Genomic DNA, 21,449 nt, shown 5'->3' with positions numbered 1-21,449 from the left:
TAAGTTAAGCGACGCGACAAACATATAAAAATAATATCGTGTGCACACAATATTTGAGTCTAACGTATGTTGCTTGACGAGCTGTTTTAGCACTTGTCATATAGAGCTGGCTTTCCATGAAAACGTTTAATGTTTACTTTAAAAAAAAATGTATTTTTGCTCGTTTTGCTGCAAAGTCTTATTAACCATCTGACAGTTACGTGTATTTAGTTAGAAGCCGTAGGCGCAGTAATCCTTACACTTTGTATTGTGTTTTCTGATATTACAGTTGCCATTACATTAAAAGGAACATTGTTTTATAAACCAAATTGTAAACATGGATCCCCGTTTAAAAGCGGCTTTGCTTTTCAAGGTATGTTGCATCCGATTTCATGCGCAGTGAGTTTGTTGATTTTTTACTACATATTTTCGATAATCTTTATAACAAATTCTTTTAATAATTTCACCAACATGACAAGTAGATAGTAATAAGCATTGTTTTTAATAACATCGTTTGTTGATCTCTGTGGTTTGTCTCAGGTTTTCAGTTTACTTTAGAGGCTTTTAATATTTACTTAGACCTTTTTCATATGCATGCTATCAGTATGGAATAAATTGCTTAAATATAATTTCATTCCAGTTGATTTATACTAGTATATTTTTGCTTACAGACAAAATTATACGGCGGTGCACACTACCATGCCGGACAAGGTACATTGTCACCCGGACTTGGCTTCCTCCCTACAACTGTGAGCCACTTCAATCCCTTCCTGTAAGTACAAATTTTCCTGGGTGATTATTATTTAGAACTAGTGTAAGAGTACTTCATGTAAAATATTGATCTCCATTTCAGAATGATGCAGAGAGGAAGGACATTATTGGTGTTCCCACTATGGACTCCTGGGCATTTTTAGCTTTGTGTATGTAGGAGCACATCAATACCATACAATACACTTAACCGAATAAAAGCCCAAAAGTCTGAGGATGTTAGGATTTTAAGATTATTGTAATTGTGTCAGTTACATCTTGGTACAGCTTTAATTTACGCATTTTAAGCCATGGGCAACTACTGTGAATCATTGACTGACTGTTATTGCAATGGCATTGCTTAACACCTTGAGTAACTGTCTCTTAGGTGATGAAGCCAGGTATAAAAGAAAATGTTCTTTCTCGACTCATGATGTGCTAAGAAAAGGTCATGATTTGGTGGCACCAATATGTGTCACTCTTGAGGTCAATTTTCTGTTTATGTTAGTGTGGCAGGAACCTGTTCAGTGTTCCAGGTTAAGTACATTTTAGATCACGTTCTGATCTATTTTGTGTTCAGCATGTCTTCAGTTTATTCAGTGAATTCACATGCTTACTTGACAGACCTGTACTGTGGAGTACAGCCTTTTGATTAAAGGTATACATCAGATGTTAAATCAGATATTTAAATAATAGTATTAAAACACCTAGAAGATGAGTTCTGACAGTAGAATTGGTTTATCCGATATAGTTACCAAATTATGTCATTAATTGTCGTTATAATTGGGCAGTGCAGTTCAGTCTGAATAAATGTGTCAGCTAAATGCTGTAAATGTTAAATATGATGAAACAGAAATTACAGAACTTCTGTAGAGGTTGATCAAGACTATGCATATGAATGTACTTTCGGGTCAGTCCATGCCAAATCAACCAGGGGCTCCATGGGCATCATTCCTGGTTTTGATGAAAACTTGGTATTTAAAATTTGATCCTTATAGAGAACACTGGAAATTCCCCAAGTTTTATTGAAAAATTCTGATGCAGTCCAAAGTTATGGCCCTTTCAAATTGGGTGCCACGCCCCTTTTTTGCACTCACGAATCACGCATGTAATTTGTAAGGGTTTTCAAGAGACCATATGTTCGCTTCTAAGCATGCTAGAGAGCTGAAAATTGCTCTCCTGGTATACTTTTCCCTGCTCTTTCAGAATCTGGCATTAAAATTAAGCTCACGGGAAGCACTTCAAAGCTATGGACTTGCAAACATCAGTTTTTGGTTCACTTTGGACTGCATCTGAATTTTTCAATAAAACTTGGGGAATTTTCAGTGTTCTCTATAAGGATCAAAATACCAAGTTTCATCAAAATCAGGAATGATGCGCATGGAACTTTCTGGACATTGGTTGATTTGGCACGGACTGACCCTTTCACATTTTGCTAATTGTGTACAGGCTGTGTTTTTAAGCCTGTTTATAAAGAGCATGCTGCTGCAGCATTAACAGTTAACAGTTGTTAACAATTAATACTTTATTTGTACTAGCAGTAAAGGTGGACCTTCATTAACGACGTCACTTCCTTGTTTAGGGCCTCGTTAGCATTCAACGGATTTGTTCGTTTAGTTAGAATGAGTAATGGCAGCAGAAGAGCTTGCAGTAAATATTTCTGCCTTAGCAGATGACATGGAAATTAATCGGGTATCAGCAGTAGATGCGTTTGATAGGTCGTTTGTGTTGTCACAGAGGGTAGAGGAACTTACAATCTTAACTGGACTTGATACGAGAAGGGTGCAAACTATGTAGCTCAGGCGTTACATCAAGTCACGCAGTTGGTTACACGCAGATTGGGGAGACATGCCATCGAGATACCTGTGGTGGCCATTGAGGGCACAAGGAAGTGACGTCGTTAATGAAGGTCCACCTTGATGAGCGGTCTGACAGTTGGGAATTGCAAATTGAGTTTTCTCCCGAACATGCAATGCAATTCCCGGGGACGCCATTGCCATTTGAATAAAGAGGCAACAAGCCATGGTAATACGAAATGCAATTCAGTGATTTGTTATTCTATTTGTTATTCAAAATATTTTAAATGAATTAAGGATTTCATAAGCACTTTGCACATTGAAATGCCGATTGCAGAATGTATTTTCAAATTACATGCACAGATTAAATATTGAAATGACAAATGCGTGCTCTGATTGAATATTGAATTGACAATTGCCAAATGAATTTCCATTTGAGTAAAGAGGCAAAAAGCCCATGGCAAAACGAAATGCAATTCAGTGAATTGTCATTCTATTTTTTATTCAAAACATTATGAAATTAATTAAGGATTGCATAAGCACTTTGCACATTGAATTGCCGATTGCAAAATATATTTTCAAATTACATGCACAGATTAAATATTGAAATGAGAAATGCATGCTCTGATTGAATATTGAATTGACAATTGCAAAATGATTGCCATTTGAATTTTTGTGCTTATAATCTTCCATACTTGTTCAGTCCAAGAGCCGTACGTTTGTATTTGGTTACGTTTGCTCCCTTAACTGTAATCCTTTATTATGTTTATGATTTAAGTTCTGCATTTTAAGTATGTTTAAATACCTTATTTATGAAGGATGGCATAACATTGCGTTCTTAGTGCAGTCAGCCCATGCTAAGTCGGCTGCAGAGCTATTGTGCTAACTCATTTAAATATTGTTTAAATATAAAAGGCTGTTAATTTATCATTCCGGAACGAGATAATTGCTGTTATTTGGCGGTGTGTGATGTTTACCGGGATTTCAATTTGGTTGTTGCAGAACCACACGTATATCCCCACGAAAGCAAGTTGCTCTTGTTAATAAAGGCTGGTGGAACGACGACTGATGCATTCTGACCGATGCACACTCAGGGCTCATAACGCATAAGCAAGCAACATTAATAGGCGGCACCTCCTTCTTCACAAGTCCCTCTAATGATTAAAATGCATCAGCAGCTGCAAAGCTATTCACAATCGGACGTGCCATCATCACCCACCTTCACACACAGACTGGGGAGCCCCTTTCAGTCCAGGGCAGGAGACCAACACTGAGTCCCGATAAGTGCCAGGCGATGCACGCTCCGGTTAGTACTGAGTTCTCCCCCTTCCTTTAGGCCACTTAAAAAAAAAAATTGGTTTCTCGTCCCCTCCCGACCCGCCGAAATGCCTCCGACCCGAATTTTTTTTAAATTTTTATTTCGTAAAAATCGCATGGAAAACGCCCAAGAATGACGAAATTTGAATTTCCCGTGCATTCCACATCGACGATTGTCGATTCGGAACCACTCGGGAACCCTCGGCGCAGATGCCGTTTTCCAGCCATTTTGTTTACACTTACTTTGAGTGGGGAAATTCTCGGATGTTTTCAAGAGGGTCCAGCTGCAGAAGACTGTAGAGTGGAACTCCACAGGAAATATTCAGCTCCACAGGAAACACGTGATCTTTAAGAACGTAAAGTGGGCTAATCTTTACGCCGTAAAATGGAGCTCCACAGGAAACACGCCATCTACACTGTGTTTGTACCAAGAGAGAGTCTGGACTAAGTCTTCGAACCTGAAGTAAGTTAAGCGACGCGACAAACATATAAAAATAATATCGTGTGCTCACAATATTTGAGTCTAACGTTATGTTGCTTGACGAGCTGTTTTGCACTTGTCATATAGAGCTGGCTTTCCATGAAAAGTTTAATGTTTACTTTAAAAAAAAAATGTATTTTTGCTCGTTTTGCTGCAAGTCTTATTAACCATCTGACAGTTACGTGTATTTAGTTAGAAGCCGTAGGCGCAGTAATCCTTACACTTTGTATTGTGTTTTCTGATATTACAGTTGCCATTACATTAAAAGGAACATTGTTTATAAACCAAATTGTAAACATGGATCCCCGTTTAAAAGCGCTTTGCTTTTTCAAGGTATGTTGCATCCGATTTCATGCGCAGTGAGTTTGTTGATTTTTACTACATATTTTCGATAATCTTTATAACAAATTCTTTTAATAATTTCACCAACATGACAAGTAGATAGTAATAAGCATTGTTTTTAATAAACATCGTTTGTTGATCTCTGTGGTTTGTCTCAGGTTTCAGTTTACTTTAGAGGCTTTTAATATTTTACTTAGACCTTTTTCATATGCATGCTATCAGTATGGAATAAATTGCTTAAATATAATTTCATTCAGTTGATTTATACTAGTATATTTTTGCTTACAGACAAAATTATACGGCGGTGGCACACTACCATGCCGGGACAAGGTACATTGTCACCCTGACTTGGCTTCCTCCCTACAACTGTGAGCCACTTCAATCCTTCCTGTAAGTACAAATTTTCCTGGGTGATTATTATTTAGACCTAGTGTAAGAGTACTTCATGTAAAATATTGATCTCCATTTCAGAATGATGCAGAGAGGAAGGACATTATTGTGTTCCCACTATGGACTCCTGGGCATTTTTAGCTTTGTGTATGTAGGAGCACATCAATACCATACAATACACTTAACCGAATAAAAGCCAAAAGTCTGAGGATGTTAGGATTTTAAGATTTTATTGTAATTGTGTCAGGTTACATCTTGGTACAGCTTTAATTTACGCATTTTAAGCCATGGGCAACTACTGTGAATCATTGACTGACTGTTATTGCAATGGCATTGCTTAACACCCTTGAGTAACTGTCTCTTAGGTGATGAAGCCAGGTATAAAAGAAATGTTCTTCTCGACTCATGATGTGCTAAGAAAAGGACATGATTTGGTGGCCACCAATATGTGTCACTCTTGAGGTCAATTTTCTGTTTATGTTAGTGTGCGGGAACCTGTTCAGTGTTCCAGGTTAAGTACATTTTAGATCACGTTCTGATCTATTTTGTGTTCAGATGTCTTCAGTTTATTCAGTGAATTCACATGCTTACTTGACAGACCTGTACTGTGGAGTACAGCCTTTTGATTAAAAGTGATACATCAGATGTTAAATCAGATATTTAAATAATAGTATTAAAACACCTAGAAGATGAGTTCTGACAGTAGAATTGGTTTATCCGATATAGTTACCCAAATTATGTCATTAAATTGTCGTTATAATTGGGCAGTGCAGTTCAGTCTGAATAAATGTGTCAGCTAAATGCTGTAAATGTTAAAATATGATGAAACAGAAATTACAGAACTTCTGTAGAGGTTGATCAAGACTAAGCATATGAATGTACTTTCGGGTCAGTCCATGCCAAATCAACCATGGCTCCATGGGCATCATTCTGGTTTTGATGAAAACTTGGTATTTAAAATTTGATCCTTATAGAGAACACTGGAAATTCCCCAAGTTTTATTGAAAAATTCTGATGCAGTCCAAAGTTATGGCCCTTTCAAATTTGGGTGCCACGCCCCTTTTTTGCACTCACGAATCACGCATGTAATTTGTAAGGGTTTTCAAGAGACCATATGTTCGCTTCTAAGCATGCAAGAGAGCTGAAAATTGCTCTCCTGGTATACTTTTCCCTGCTCTTCAGAATCTGCATTAAAATTAAGCTCACGGGAAGCACTTCAAAGCTATGGACTTGCAAACATCAGTTTTTGGTTCACTTTGGACTGCATCTGAATTTTTCAATAAAACTTGGGGAATTTTCAGTGTTCTCTATAAGGATCAAAATACCAAGTTTTCATCAAAATCAGGAATGATGCGCATGGAACTTTTCTGGACATTGGTTGATTTGGCACGGACTGACCCTTTCACATTTTGCTAATTTGTGTACAGGCTGTGTTTTTAGCCTGTTTATAAAGAGCATGCTGCTGCAGCATTAACAGTTAACAGTTGTTAACAATTAATACTTTATTTGTACTAGCAGTAAAGGTGGACCTTCATTAACGACGTACTTCCTTGTTTAGGGCCTCGTTAGCATTCAACGGATTTGTTCGTTTAGTTAGAATGAGTAATGGCAGCAGAAGAGCTTGCAGTAAATATTTCTGCCTTAGCAGATGACATGGAAATTAATCGGGTATCAGCAGTAGATGCGTTTGATAGGTCGTTTGTGTTGTCACAGAGGGTAGAGGAACTTACAATCTTAACTGGACTTGATACGAGAAGGGTGCAAACTAATGTAGCTCAGGCGTTACATCAAGTCACGCAGTTGGTTACACGCAGATTGGGGAGACATGCCATCGAGATACCTGTGGTGGCCATTGAGGGCACAAGGAAGTGACGTCGTTATGAAGGTCCACCTTGATGAGCGGTCCTGACAGTTGGGAATTGCAAATTGAGTTTTCTCCGAACATGCAATGCAATTCCCGGGGACGCCATTGCCATTTGAATAAAGAGGCAACAAGCCATGGTAATACGAAATGCAATTCAGTGATTTGTTATTCTATTTGTTATTCAAAATATTTTAAATGAATTAAGGATTTCATAAGCACTTTGCACATTGAAATGCCGATTGCAGAATGTATTTTCAAATTACATGCACAGATTAAATATTGAAATGACAAATGCGTGCTCTGATTGAATATTGAATTGACAATTGCCAAATGAATTTCCATTTGAGTAAAGAGGCAAAAAGCCCATGGCAAAACGAAATGCAATTCAGTGAATTGTCATTCTATTTTTATTCAAAACATTAATGAAATTAATTAAGGATTGCATAAGCACTTTGCACATTGAATTGCCGATTGCAAAATATATTTTCAAATTACATGCACAGATTAAATATTGAAATGAGAAATGCATGCTCTGATTGAATATTGAATTGACAATTGCAAAATGAATTGCCATTTGAATTTTTGTGCTTATAATCTTCCATACTTGTTCAGTCCAAGAGCCGTACGTTTGTATTGGTTAACGTTTTGCTCCCTTAACTGTAATCCTTTATTATGTTTATGATTTAAGTTCTGCATTTTAAGTATGTTTAAATACCTTATTTATGAAGGATGGCATAACATTGCGTTCTTAGTGCAGTCAGCCCATGCTAAGTCGGCTGCAGAGCTATTGTGCTAACTCATTTAAATATTGTTTAAATATAAAAGGCTGTTAAATTATCATTCCGGAACGAGATAATTGCTGTTATTTGGCGGTGTGTGATGTTTACCGGGAGTTCAATTTGGTTGTTGCAGAACCACACGTATATCCCACGAAAGCAAAGTTGCTCTTGTTAATAAAGGCTGGTGGAACGACGGACTGATGCATTCTGACCGATGCACACTCAGGGCTCATAACGCATAAGCAAGCAACATAATAGGCGGCACCTCCTTCTTCACAAGTCCCTCTAATGATTAAAATGCATCAGCAGCTGCAAAGCTATTCACAATCGGACGTGCCATCATCACCCACCTTCACACACAGACTGGGGAGCCCCTTTCAGTCCAGGCAGGAGACCAACACTGAGTCCCGATAAGTGCCAGGCGATGCACGCTCCGGTTAGTACTGAGTTCTCCCCCTTCCTTTAGGCCACTTAAAAAAAAAAATTGGTTCTCGTCCCCTCCCGACCCGCCGAAATGCCTCGACCCGAATTTTTTTAAAATTTTTATTTCGTAAAAATCGCATGGAAAAACGCCCAAGAATGACGAAATTTGAATTTCCCGTGCATTCCACATCGACGATTGTCGATTCGGAACCACTCGGGAACCCTCGGCGCAGATGCCGTTTTCCAGCCATTTTGTTTACACTTACTTTGAGTGGGGAAATTCTCGGATGTTTTCAAGAGGGTCCAGCTGCAGAAGACTGTAGAGTGGAACTCCACAGAAATATGTCAGCTCCACAGGAAACACGTGATCTTTAAGAACGTAAAGTGGGGCTAATCTTTACGCCGTAAAATGGAGCTCCACAGGAAACACGCCATCTACACTGTGTTTGTACCAAGAGAGAGTCTGGACTAAGTCTTCGAACCTGAAGTAAGTTAAGCGACGCGACAAACATATAAAAATAATATCGTGTGCACACAATATTTGAGTCTAACGTTATGTTGCTTGACGAGCTGTTTTAGCACTTGTCATATAGAGCTGGCTTTCCATGAAAACGTTTAATGTTTACTTTAAAAAAAAATGTATTTTTGCTCGTTTTGCTGCAAAGTCTTATTAACCATCTGACAGTTACGTGTATTTAGTTAGAAGCCGTAGGCGCAGTAATCCTTACACTTTGTATTGTGTTTTCTGATATTACAGTTGCCATTACATTAAAAGGAACATTGTTTTATAAACCAAATTGTAAACATGGATCCCCGTTTAAAAGCGGCTTTGCTTTTTCAAGGTATGTTGCATCCGATTTCATGCGCAGTGAGTTTGTTGATTTTTACTACATATTTTCGATAATCTTTATAACAAATTCTTTTAATAATTTCACAACATGACAAGTAGATAGTAATAAGCATTGTTTTTAATAAACATCGTTTGTTGATCTCTGTGGTTTGTCTCAGGTTTTCAGTTTACTTTAGAGGCTTTTAATATTTTACTTAGACTTTTTCATATGCATGCTATCAGTATGGAATAAATTGCTTAAATATAATTTCATTCAGTTGATTTATACTAGTATATTTTGCTTACAGACAAAATTATACGGCGGTGCACACTACCATGCCGGGACAAGGTACATTGTCACCCGGACTTGGCTTCCTCCCTACAACTGTGAGCCACTTCAATCCCTTCCTGTAAGTACAAATTTTCCTGGGTGATTATTATTTAGAACTAGTGTAAGAGTACTTCATGTAAAATATTGATCTCCATTTCAGAATGATGCAGAGAGGAGGACATTATTGTGTTCCCACTATGGACTCCTGGGCATTTTTAGCTTTGTGTATTAGGAGCACATCAATACCATACAATACACTTAACCGAATAAAAGCCCAAAAGTCTGAGGATGTTAGGATTTTAAGATTTTATTGTAATTGTGTCAGTTACATCTTGGTACAGCTTTAATTTTACGCATTTTAAGCCATGGGCAACTACTGTGAATCATTGACTGACTGTTATTGCAATGGCATTGCTTAACACCTTGAGTAACTGTCTCTTAGGTGATGAAGCCAGGTATAAAAGAAATGTTCTTTCTCGACTCATGATGTGCTAAGAAAAGGACATGATTTGGTGGCCACCAATATGTGTCACTCTTGAGGTCAATTTTCTGTTTATGTTAGTGTGCAGGAACCTGTTCAGTGTTCCAGGTTAAGTACATTTTAGATCACGTTCTGATCTATTTTGTGTTCAGCATGTCTTCAGTTTATTCAGTGAATTCACATGCTTACTTGACAGACCTGTACTGTGGAGTACAGCCTTTTGATTAAAAGGTGATACATCAGATGTTAAATCAGATATTTAAATAATAGTATTAAACACCTAGAAGATGAGTTCTGACAGTAGAATTGGTTTATCCGATATAGTTACCAAATTATGTCATTAAATTGTCGTTATAATTGGGCAGTGCAGTTCAGTCTGAATAAATGTGTCAGCTAAATGCTGTAAATGTTAAAATATGATGAAACAGAAATTACAGAACTTCTGTAGAGGTTGATCAAGACTAAGCATATGAATGTACTTTCGGGTCAGTCCATGCCAAATCAACCAGGGGCTCCATGGCATCATTCCTGGTTTTGATGAAAACTTGGTATTTAAAATTTGATCCTTATAGAGAACACTGGAATTCCCCAAGTTTTATTGAAAAATTCTGATGCAGTCCAAAGTTATGGCCCTTTCAAATTTGGGTGCCACGCCCCTTTTTTGCACTCACGAATCACGCATGTAATTTGTAAGGGTTTTCAAGAGACCATATGTTCGCTTTCTAAGCATGCTAGAGAGCTGAAAATTGCTCTCCTGGTATACTTTTTCCCTGCTCTTCAGAATCTGGCATTAAATTAAGCTCACGGGAAGCACTTCAAAGCTATGGACTTGCAAACATCAGTTTTTGGGTTCACTTTGGACTGCATCTGAATTTTTCAATAAAACTTGGGGAATTTTCAGTGTTCTCTATAAGGATCAAAATACCAAGTTTTCATCAAAAATCAGGAATGATGCGCATGGAACTTTCTGGACATTGGTTGATTTGGCACGGACTGACCCTTTCACATTTTGCTAATTGTGTACAGGCTGTGTTTTTAAGCCTGTTTATAAAGAGCATGCTGCTGCAGCATTAACAGTTAACAGTTGTTAACAATTAATACTTTATTTGTACTAGCAGTAAAGGTGGACCTCATTAACGACGTCACTTCCTTGTTTAGGGCCTCGTTAGCATTCAACGGATTTGTTCGTTTAGTTAGAATGAGTAATGGCAGCAGAAGAGCTTGCAGTAAATATTTCTGCCTTAGCAGATGACATGGAAATTAATCGGGTATCAGCAGTAGATGCGTTTGATAGGTCGTTTGTGTTGTCACAGAGGGTAGAGGAACTTACAATCTTAACTGGACTTGATACGAGAAGGGTGCAAACTAATGTAGCTCAGGCGTTACATCAAGTCACGCAGTTGGTTACACGCAGATTGGGGAGACATGCCATCGAGATACCTGTGGTGGCCATTGAGGGCACAAGGAAGTGACGTCGTTAATGAAGGTCCACCTTGATGAGCGGTCTGACAGTTGGGAATTGCAAATTGAGTTTTCTCCCGAACATGCAATGCAATTCCCCGGGGACGCCATTGCCATTTGAATAAAGAGGCAACAAGCCCATGGTAATACGAAATGCAATTCAGTGATTTGTTATTCTATTTGTTATTCAAAATATTTTAAATGAATTAAGGATTTCATAGCACTTTGCACATTGAAATGCCGATTGCAGAATGTATTTTCAAATTACATGCACAGATTAAATATTGAAATGACAAATGCGTGCTCTGATTGAATATTGAATTGACAATTGCCAAATGAATTTCCATTTGAGTAAAGAGGCAAAAAGCCCATGGCAAAACGAAATGCAATTCAGTGAATTGTCATTCTATTTTTTATTCAAAACATTATGAAATTAATTAAGGATTGCATAAGCACTTTGCACATTGAATTGCCGATTGCAAAATATATTTTCAAATTACATGCACAGATTAAATATTGAAATGAGAAATGCATGCTCTGATTGAATATTGAATTGACAATTGCAAAATGAATTGCCATTTGAATTTTTGTGCTTATAATCTTCCATACTTGTTCAGTCCAAGAGCCGTACGTTTGTATTTGGTTAACGTTTGCTCCCTTAACTGTATCCTTTATTATGTTTATGATTTAAGTTCTGCATTTTAAGTATGTTTAAATACCTTATTTATGAGGATGGCATAACATTGCGTTCTTAGTGCAGTCAGCCCATGCTAAGTCGGCTGCAGAGCTATTGTGCTAACTCATTTAAATATTGTTTAAATATAAAAGGCTGTTAATTTATCATTCCGGAACGAGATAATTGCTGTTATTGGCGGTGTGTGATGTTTACCGGGAGTTCATTTGGTTGTTGCAGAACCACACGTATATCCCCACGAAAGCAAGTTGCTCTTGTTAATAAAGGCTGGTGGAACGACGGACTGATGCATTCTGACCGATGCACACTCAGGGCTCATAACGCCATAAGCAAGCAACATTAATAGGCGGCACCTCCTTCTTCACAAGTCCCTCTAATGATTAAAATGCATCAGCAGCTGCAAAGCTATTCACAATCGGACGTGCCATCATCACCCACCTTCACACACAGACTGGGGAGCCCCTTTCAGTCCAGGCAGGAGACCAACACTGAGTCCCGATAAGTGCCAGGCGATGCACGCTCCGGTTAGTACTGAGTTCTCCCCCTTCCTTTAGGCCACTTAAAAAAAAAAATTGGTTCTCGTCCCCTCCCGACCCGCCGAAATGCCTCCGACCCGAATTTTTTTAAAATTTTTATTTCGTAAAAATCGCATGGAAAACGCCCAAAGAATGACGAAATTTGAATTTCCCGTGCATTCCACATCGACGATTGTCGATTCGGAACCACTCGGGAACCCTCGGCGCAGATGCCGTTTTCCAGCCATTTTGTTTACACTTACTTTGAGTGGGGAAATTCTCGGATGTTTTCAAGAGGGTCCAGCTTGCAGAAGACTGTAGAGTGGAACTCCACAGGAAATATGTCAGCTCCACAGGAAACACGTGATCTTTAAGAACGTAAAGTGGGGCTAATCTTTACGCCGTAAAATGGAGCTCCACAGGAAACACGCCATCTACACTGTGTTTGTACCAAGAGAGAGTCTGGACTAAGTCTTCGAACCTGAAGTAAGTTAAGCGACGCGACAAACATATAAAAATAATATCGTGTGCACACAATATTTGAGTCTAACGTTATGTTGCTTGACGAGCTGTTTTAGCACTTGTCATATAGAGCTGGCTTTCCATGAAAACGTTTAATGTTTACTTTAAAAAAAAAAATGTATTTTTGCTCGTTTTGCTGCAAAGTCTTATTAACCATCTGACAGTTACGTGTATTTAGTTAGAAGCCGTAGGCGCAGTAATCCTTACACTTTGTATTGTGTTTTCTGATATTACAGTTGCCATTACATTAAAAGGAACATTGTTTTATAAACCAAATTGAAAACATGGATCCCGTTTAAAAGCGGCTTTGCTTTTTCAAGGTATGTTGCATCCGATTTCATGCGCAGTGAGTTTGTTGATTTTTACTACATATTTTCGATAATCTTTATAACAAATTCTTTTAATAATTTCACCAACATGACAAGTAGATAGTAATAAGCATTGTTTTTAATAAACATCGTTTGTTGATCTCTGTGGTTTGTCTCAGGTTTTCAGTTTACTTTAGAGGCTTTAATATTTTACTTAGACCTTTTTCATATGCATGCTATCAGTATGGAATAAATTGCTTAAATATAATTTCATTCAGTTGATTTATACTAGTATATTTTTGCTTACAGACAAAATTATACGGCGGTGCACACTACCATGCCGGGACAAGGTACATTGTCACCCGGACTTGGCTTCCTCCCTACAACTGTGAGCCACTTCAATCCTTCCTGTAAGTACAAATTTTCCTGGGTGATTATTATTTAGAACTAGTGTAAGAGTACTTCATGTAAAATATTGATCTCCATTTCAGAATGATGCAGAGAGGAAGGACATAATTGTGTTCCCACTATGGACTCCTGGCATTTTTAGCTTTGTGTATGTAGGAGCACATCAATACCATACAATACACTTAACCGAATAAAAGCCCAAAAGTCTGAGGATGTTAGGATTTTAAGATTTTATTGTAATTGTGTCAGTTACATCTTGGTACAGCTTTAATTTACGCATTTTAAGCCATGGGCAACTACTGTGAATCATTGACTGACTGTTATTGCAATGGCATTGCTTAACACCTTGAGTAACTGTCTCTTAGGTGATGAAGCCAGGTATAAAAGAAATGTTCTTTCTCGACTCATGATGTGCTAAGAAAAGGACATGATTTGGTGGCCACCAATATGTGTCACTCTTGAGGTCAATTTTCTGTTTATGTTAGTGTGCAGGAACCTGTTCAGTGTTCCAGGTTAAGTACATTTTAGATCACGTTCTGATCTATTTTGTGTTCAGCATGTCTTCAGTTTATTCAGTGAATTCACATGCTTACTTGACAGACCTGTACTGTGGAGTACAGCCTTTTGATTAAAAGGTGATACATCAGATGTTAAATCAGATATTTAAATAATAGTATTAAAACACCTAGAAGATGAGTTCTGACAGTAGAATTGGTTTATCCGATATTAGTTACCAAATTATGTCATTAAATTGTCGTTATAATTGGGCAGTGCAGTTCAGTCTGAATAAATGTGTCAGCTAAATGCTGTAAATGTTAAAATATGATGAAACAGAAATTACAGAACTTCTGTAGAGGTTGATCAAGACTAAGCATATGTATGTACTTTCGGGTCAGTCCATGCCAAATCAACCAGGGGCTCCATGGGCATCATTCCTGGTTTTGATGAAAACTTGGTATTTAAAATTTGATCCTTATAGAGAACACTGGAAATTCCCCAAGTTTTATTGAAAAATTCTGATGCAGTCCAAAGTTATGGCCCTTTCAAATTTGGGTGCCACGCCCCTTTTTTGCACTCACGAATCACGCATGTAATTTGTAAGGGTTTTCAAGAGACCATATGTTCGCTTCTAAGCATGCTAGAGAGCTGAAAATTGCTCTCCTGGTATACTTTTCTCTGCTCTTTCAGAATCTGGCATTAAAATTAAGCTCACGGGATGCACTTCAAAGCTATGGACTTGCAAACATCAGTTTTTGGTTCACTTTGGACTGCATCTGAATTTTTCAATAAAACTTGGGGAATTTTCAGTGTTCTCTATAAGGATCAAAATACCAAGTTTTCATCAAAAATCAGGAATGATGCAGCATGGAACTTTTCTGGACATTGGTTGATTTGGCACGGACTGGACCCTTTCACATTTTGCTAATTGTGTACAGGCTGTGTTTTTAAGCCTGTTTATAAAGAGCATGCTGCTGCAGCATTAACAGTTAACAGTTGTTAACAATTAATACTTTATTTGTACTAGCAGTAAAGGTGGACTTCATTAACGACGTCACTTCCTTGTTTAGGGCCTCGTTAGCATTCAACGGATTTGTTCGTTTAGTTAGAATGAGTAATGGCAGCAGAAGAGCTTGCAGTAAATATTTCTGCCTTAGCAGATGACATGGAAATTATCGGGTATCAGCAGTAGATGCGTTTGATAGGTCGTTTGTGTTGTCACAGAGGGTAGAGGAACTTACAATCTTAACTGGACTTGATACGAGAAGGGTGCAAACTAATGTAGCTCAGGCGTTACATCAAGTCACGCAGTTGGTTACACGCAGATTGGGGAGACATGCCATCGAGATACCTGTGGTGGCCATTGAGGCACAAGGAAGTGACGTCGTTAATGAAGGTCCACCTTGATGAGCGGTCTGACAGTTGGGAATTGCAAATTGAGTTTTCTCCCGAACATGCAATGCAATTCCCGGGGACGCCATTGCCATTTGAATAAAGAGGCAACAAGCCCATGGTAATACGAAATGCAATTCATGATTTGTTATCTATTGTTATTCAAAATATTTTTAAATGAATTAAGGATTTCATAAGCACTTTGCACATTGAAATGCCGATTGCAGAATGTATTTTCAAATTACATGCACAGATTAAATATTGAAATGACAAATGCGTGCTCTGATTGAATATTGAATTGACAATTGCCAAATGAATTTCCATTTGAGTAAAGAGGCAAAAAGCCCATGGCAAAACGAAATGCAATTCAGTGAATTGTCATTCTATTTTTTATTCAAAACATTATGAAATTAATTAAGGATTGCATAAGCACTTTGCACATTGAATTGCAGATTGCAAAATATATTTTCAAATTACATGCACAGATTAAATATTGAAATGAGAAATGCATGCTCTGATTGAATATTGAATTGACAATTGCAAAATGAATTGCCATTTGAATTTTTGTGCTTATAATCTTCCATACTTGTTCAGTCCAAGAGCCGTACGTTTGTATTTGGTTAACGTTTGCTCCCTTAACTGTAATCCTTTATTATGTTTTATGATTTAAGTTCTGCATTTTAGTATGTTAAATACCTTATTTATGAAGGATGGCATAACATTGCGTTCTTAGTGCAGTCAGCCCATGCTAAGTCGGCTGCAGAGCTATTGTGCTAACTCATTTAAATATTGTTTAAATATAAAAGGCTGTTAATTTATCATTCCGGAACGAGATAATTGCTGTTATTTGGCGGTGTGTGATGTTTACGGGAGTTCAATTTGGTTGTTGCAGAACCACACGTATATCCCCACGAAAGCAAGTTGCTCTTGTTAATAAAGGCTGGTGGAACGACGGACTGATGCATCCTGACCGATGCACACTCAGGGCTCATAACGCCATAAGCAAGCAACATTAATAGGCGGCACCTCCTTCTTCACAAGTCCCTCTAATGATTAAAATGCATCAGCAGCTGCAAAGCTATTCACAATCGGACGTGCCATCATCACCCACCTTCACACACAGACTGGGAGCCCCTTTTCAGTCCCAGGCAGGAGACCAACACTGAGTCCCGATAAGTGCCAGGCGATGCACGCTCCGGTTAGTACTGAGTTCTCCCCCTTCCTTTAGGCCACTTAAAAAAAAAAATTGTTCTCGTCCCCTCCCGACCCGCCGAAATGCCTCGACCCGAATTTTTTTTAAATTTTTATTTCGTAAAAATCGCATGGAAAACGCCCAAGAATGACGAAATTTGAATTTCCCGTGCATTCCACATCGACGATTGTCGATTCGGAACCACTCGGGAACCCCTCGGCGCAGATGCCGTTTTCCAGCCATTTTGTTTACACTTACTTTGAGTGGGGAAATTCTCGATGTTTTCAAGAGGGTCCAGCTGCAGAAGACTGTAGAGTGGAACTCCACAGGAAATATGTCAGCTCCACAGGAAACACGTGATCTTTAAGACGTAAAGTGGGGCTAATCTTTACGCCGTAAAATGGAGCTCCACAGGAAACACGCCATCTACACTGTGTTTGTACCAAGAGAGAGTCTGGACTAAGTCTTCGAACCTGAAGTAAGTTAAGCGACGCGACAAACATATAAAAATAATATCGTGTGCACACAATATTTGAGTCTAACGTTATGTTGCTTGACGAGCTGTTTAGCACTTGTCATATAGAGCTGGCTTTCCATGAAAACGTTAATGTTTACGTTAAAAAAAAAATGTATTTTTGCTCGTTTTGCTGCAAAGTCTTATTAACCATCTGACAGTTACGTGTATTTAGTTAGAAGCCGTAGGCGCAGTAATCCTTACACTTTGTATTGTGTTTTCTGATATTACAGTTGCCATTACATTAAAAGGAACATTTGTTTTATAAACCAAATTGTAAACATGGATCCCCGTTTAAAAGCGGCTTTGCTTTTCAAGGTATGTTGCATCCGATTTCATGCGCAGTGAGTTTGTTGATTTTTACTACATATTTTCGATAATCTTTATAACAAATTCTTTTAATAATTTCACCAACATGACAGTAGATAGTAATAAGCATTGTTTTTAATAAACATCGTTTGTTGATCTCTGTGGTTTGTCTCAGGTTTTCAGTTTACTTTAGAGGCTTTAATATTTACTTAGACCTTTTCATATGCATGCTATCAGTATGGAATAAATTGCTTAAATATAATTTCATCAGTTGATTTATACTAGTATATTTTTGCTTACAGACAAAATTATACGGCGGTGCACACTACCATGCCGGGACAAGGTACATTGTCACCCGGACCTTGGCTTCCACCCTACAACTGTGAGCCACTTCAATCCCTTCCTGTAAGTACAAATTTTCCTGGGTGATTATTATTAGAACTAGTGTAAGAGTACTTCATGTAAAATATTGATCTCCATTTCAGAATGATGCAGAGAGGAAGGACATTATTGTGTTCCCACTATGGACTCCTGGCATTTTTAGCTTTGTGTATGTAGGAGCACATCAATACCATACAATACACTTAACCGAATAAAAGCCCAAAAGTCTGAGGATGTTAGGATTTTAAGATTTTATTGTAATTGTGTCAGTTACATCTTGGTACAGCTTTAATTTACGCATTTTAAGCCATGGGCAACTACTGTGAATCATTGACTGACTGTTATTGCAATGGCATTGCTTAACACCTTGAGTAACTGTCTCTTAGGTGATGAAGCCAGGTATAAAAGAAATGTTCTTTTCTCGACTCATGATGTGCTAAGAAAAGGACATGATTTGGTGGCCACCAATATGTGTCACTCTTGAGGTCAATTTTCTGTTTATGTTAGTGTGCAGGAACTGTTCAGTGTTCCAGGTTAAGTACATTTTAGATCACGTTCTGATCTATTTTGTGTTCAGCATGTCTTCAGTTTATTCAGTGAATTCACATGCTTACTTGACAGACCTGTACTGTGGAGTACAGCCTTTTGATTAAAAGGTGATACATCAGATGTTAAATCAGATATTTAAATAATAGTATTAAAACACCTAGAAGATGAGTTCTGACAGTAGAATTGGTTATCCGATATAGTTACCAAATTATGTCATTAAATTGTCGTTATAATTGGGCAGTGCAGTTCAGTCTGAATAAATGTGTCAGCTAAATGCTGTAAATGTTAAATATGATGAAACAGAAATTACAGAACTTCTGTAGAGGTTGATCAAGACTAAGCATATGAATGTACTTTCGGGTCAGTCCATGCCAAATCAACCAGGGGCTCCATGGGCATCATTCCTGGTTTTGATGAAAACTTGGTATTTAAAATTTGATCCTTATAGAGAACACTGGAAATTCCCCAAGTTTTATTGAAAAATTCTGATGCAGTCCAAAGTTATGGCCCTTTCAAATTTTGGGTGCCACGCCCCTTTTTTGCACTCACGAATCACGCATGTAATTTGTAAGGGTTTTCAAGAGACCATATGTTCGCTTCTAAGCATGCTAGAGAGCTGAAAATTGCTCTCCTGGTATACTTTTCCCTGCTCTTTCAGAATCTGGCATTAAAATTAAGCTCACGGGAAGCACTTCAAAGCTATGGACTTGCAAACATCAGTTTTTGGTTCACTTTGGACTGCATCTGAATTTTTCAATAAAACTTGGGGAATTTTCAGTGTTCTCTATAAGGATCAAAATACCAAGTTTTCATCAAAATCAGGAATGATGCGCATGGAACTTTTCTGGACATTTGGTTGATTTGGCACGGACTGACCCTTTCACATTTTGCTAATTGTGTACAGGCTGTGTTTTTAAGCCTGTTTATAAAGAGCATGCTGCTGCAGCATTAACAGTTAACAGTTGTTAACAATTAATACTTTATTTGTACTAGCAGTAAAGGTGGACCTTCATTAACGACGTCACTTCCTTGTTTAGGGGCCTCGTAGCATTCAACGGATTTGTTCGTTTAGTTAGAATGAGTAATGGCAGCAGAAGAGCTTGCAGTAAATATTTCTGCCTTAGCAGATGACATGGAAATTAATCGGGTATAGCAGTAGAATGCGTTTGATAGGTCGTTTGTGTTGTCAAGAGGGTAGAGGAACTTACAATCTAACTGGACTTGATACGAGAAGGGTGCAAACTAATGTAGCTCAGGCGTTACATCAAGTCACGCAGTTGGTTACACGCAGATTGGGGAGACATGCCATCGAGATACCTGTGGTGGCCATTGAGGCACAAGGAAGTGACGTCGTTAATGAAGGTCCCACCTTGATGAGCGGTCTGACAGTTGGGAATTGCAAATTGAGTTTTCTCCCGAACATGCAATGCAATTCCCGGGGACGCCATTGCCATTTGAATAAAGAGGCAACAAGCCCATGGTAATACGAAATGCAATTCAGTGATTTGTTATTCTATTTGTTATTCAAAATATTTTAAATGAATTAAGGATTTCATAAGCACTTTGCACATTGAAATGCCGATTGCAGAATGTATTTTCAATTACATGCACAGATTAAAATATTGAAATGACAAATGCGTGCTCTGATTGAATATTGAATTGACAATTGCCAAATGAATTTCCATTTGAGTAAAGAGGCAAAAAGCCCATGGCAAAACGAAATGCAATTCAGTGAATTGTCATTCTATTTTTTATTCAAAACATTATGAAAATTAATTAAGGATTGCATAAGCACTTTGCACATTGAATTGCCGATTGCAAAATATATTTTCAAATTACATGCACAGATTAAATATTGAAATGAGAAATGCATGCTCTGAATTGAATATTGAATTGACAATTGCAAAATGAATTGCCATTTGAATTTTTGTGCTTATAATCTTCCATACTTGTTCAGTCCAAGAGCCGTACGTTTGTATTTGGTTAACGTTTGCTCCCTTAACTGTAATCCTTTATTATGTTTATGATTTAAGTTCTGCATTTTAAGTATGTTTAAATACCTTATTTATGAAGGATGGCATAACATTGCGTTCTTAGTGCAGTCAGCCCATGCTAAGTCGGCTGCAGAGCTATTGTGCTAACTCATTTAAATATTGTTTAAATATAAAAGGCTGTTAATTTATCATTCCGGAACGAGATAATTGCTGTTATTTGGCGGTGTGTGATGTTTACCGGGAGTTCAATTTGGTTGTTGCAGAACCACACGTATATCCCACGAAAGCAAGTTGCTCTTGTTAATAAAGGCTGGTGGAACGACGGACTGATGCATCCTGACCGATGCACACTCAGGGCTCATAACGCCATAAGCAAGCAACATTAATAGGCGGCACCTCCTTCTTCACAAGTCCCTCTAATGATTAAAATGCATCAGCAGCTGCAAAGCTATTCACAATCGGACGTGCCATCATCACCCACCTTCACACACAGACTGGGGAGCCCCTTTCAGTCCAGGCAGGAGACCAACACTGAGTCCCGATAAGTGCCAGGCGATGCACGCTCCGGTTAGTACTGAGTTCTCCCCCTTCCTTTAGGCCACTTAAAAAAAAAAATTGGTTCTCGTCCCCTCCCGACCCGCCGAAATGCCTCCGACCCGAATTTTTTTTAAATTTTTATTTCGTAAAAATCGCATGGAAAACGCCCAAGAATGACGAAATTTGAATTTCCGTGCATTCCACATCGACGATTGTCGATTCGGAACCACTCGGGAACCCTCGGCGCAGATGCCGTTTTCCAGCCATTTTGTTTACACTTACTTTGAGTGGGGAAATTCTCGGATGTTTCAAGAGGGTCCAGCTGCAGAAGACTGTAGAGTGGAACTCCACAGGAAATATGTCAGCTCCACAGGAAACACGTGATCTTTAAGAACGTAAAGTGGGGCTAATCTTTA

General features: G+C 38.2%; 1 long non-coding RNA gene across 2 annotated transcripts; it reads left to right on the top strand.

Moving 5' to 3' along the window:
• The first annotated feature begins 8,718 nt into the window (after positions 1–8,718).
• Positions 8,719–18,106, top strand: LOC125729961 (uncharacterized). 2 transcript variants are annotated; one of them, XR_007390344.1, is made up of 3 exons: positions 8,719–8,960; positions 9,256–9,357; positions 18,058–18,106. It is a non-coding gene; the product is annotated as an uncharacterized LOC125729961 (long non-coding RNA). The 2 variants fall into 2 exon arrangements; XR_007390343.1 differs by lacking the exon at positions 18,058–18,106 and adding an exon at positions 12,134–12,510.
• Positions 18,107–21,449: the final 3,343 nt, after the last annotated feature.

The sequence above is a fragment of the Brienomyrus brachyistius genome, unplaced genomic scaffold (genome assembly GCF_023856365.1).
Source record: "Brienomyrus brachyistius isolate T26 unplaced genomic scaffold, BBRACH_0.4 scaffold953, whole genome shotgun sequence".
In the NCBI taxonomy this organism is placed as follows: Eukaryota; Metazoa; Chordata; class Actinopteri; order Osteoglossiformes; family Mormyridae; genus Brienomyrus; species Brienomyrus brachyistius.
The sequence above is the reverse complement of the archived record's forward strand: the minus strand, read 5'-3'. Positions and strand labels throughout refer to the sequence as shown.